Source organism: Apis dorsata, unplaced genomic scaffold (assembly GCF_000469605.1).
Source record: "Apis dorsata unplaced genomic scaffold, Apis dorsata 1.3 scaffold_131, whole genome shotgun sequence".
Classification (NCBI taxonomy): domain Eukaryota; kingdom Metazoa; phylum Arthropoda; class Insecta; order Hymenoptera; family Apidae; genus Apis; species Apis dorsata.
The window spans coordinates 94,798-96,556 of record NW_006263424.1 but is presented as its reverse complement, the minus strand read 5'-3'; the positions used below and the strand labels follow the sequence as shown (position 1 = coordinate 96,556).

The 1,759-nt window shown below is 37.0% G+C and overlaps 1 long non-coding RNA gene across 1 annotated transcript in view; it reads left to right on the top strand.

Annotated features, from left to right (window-relative positions):
* LOC102673982 overlaps positions 1–1,759 on the top strand; it is a 116,597-nt gene that overhangs the window by 36,363 nt on the left and 78,475 nt on the right. The window lies entirely within an intron of this gene.

Below are 1,759 nucleotides of genomic sequence, written 5' to 3'. Positions count from 1 at the left end.
GTACACAATTAGACGAATCATAGGCAAAAGTTTGGCTTGCGGATCTTCTTTTCGATTTACACTCGATCGATTTCGATTCATACATCGATAAAATATTTTTCTACTCACTTTTAAGAATTCTTCTTGAATCCTTGTACACAATTAGACGAATCATAGGCAAAAGTTTGGCTTGCGGATCTTCTTTTCGATTTACACTTGATTGATTCATAAATCGATAAAATATTTTTCTACTCACTTTTAAGAATTCTTCTTGAATTCTTGTACACAATTAGACGAATCATAGGCAAAAGTTTGGCTTGCGGATCTTCTTTTCGATTTACACTTGATTGATTCCTACATCGATAAAATATTTTTCTACTCACTTTTAAGAATTCTTCTTGGATCCTTGTACACAATTAGACGAATCATAGGCAGAAGTTTGTCCTGCGGATATCCGCAAGGCGCAAACTAATCCGTTTAAAAGTTTGCCCGAAGCCACTAGCTGGAACGAGCAAGAAACTGCATGCGCGCCGTTTCCAAGTAGGTCCCATTTGGCGTTGAATACAGCTCACATGGTTGGAAAAATTGGCCATAAGAGAGCGACGTTAGCCAAGGTGGAGGAGCTACCTGTTAGAGAATTTCATCTCGGAATTGGTCGGCCGTTTAAAGGAAATAAAGCGGGCGGAGAACGGCCGCGGGAGTAAGTGGCACGGTTGTTATGGATCCATCGATTACCGCGGGCAAAGCGTGAGAACGCATATAGAAACACTTCAAACAATGGTTGCCCGCCGTTTGTGAGAAACTGGCCGATTATGTGCGCGCACGACCGTCTCCTGCCCGATCTATATCTGTCCGGGCCGACGACGAATGCGAAGGCATTTAAATTCTGTCGTTTTGGTTAATCCCCCACGATTTATGGAACCATTAAACACGCTTAGTAACCACACACAAATCGCGAATTCGAGATTGAAAGATCGGCAAGATCTTTTTAAACTTTTGGCGTTGTGATATTGACGATTTCTTTTTTAAGATGATCTCGATTGTTCATTCGAATTCCCGCCATGATCGATATAATGTTTGTAAGTGAAATTCTTTCTTCTTTGAAATTCTGTTTTCATAATTTTCGAATAATCGGGCTGAATAATTATCGCGATTATTTCGATAGATTCGTTACGCAGATGAGCAAATAGAGATATTTTAAAGAATTATTCGAAATTTTGTAAATTTTTTACGAGGAGACGGCGAGGAGAATAAAAATATAACGGAACAAAGTGTTACTTACTCGATTCACGTGTAAGTTCGTGAGAGCGTGAGGTTTTCAACTGGAACGTGCAACACATTTTATTCCCTTTAACGATCAACTTTAATTTATAGCTCGAGCCACACTTAATTACGGATCGTTCCTTCTTTTCTCGATTCGCGCCGCTTATCGGACGTAGTTCATTTTTGAATCGGTTAGAATCCATGTCTCGATTAACGAAAAAAGAAAGAAATAAGTTTAAAAGTATTTAATTGGAATGAAGTATTTATCTTTAAATCGAATTGAAGATCGCGATTAAGAAAAATCTTTAAGATACGCCCCGTTAATTCCAAGCGTTCGATAACGATGTAATTAAAAATTTGTAACGAAACGTAAGATTTATAATTTTTTCCATCTTTCAAAATTTAAAAAATACGTACTCGTATTTCGTTCAAATATTTTTTTAAATTCTTCTTAAAATTTTAAATTTCTATTTTAAATTTGGATGTAAAATATCATTTCGAACAGTCAGGGAAAATG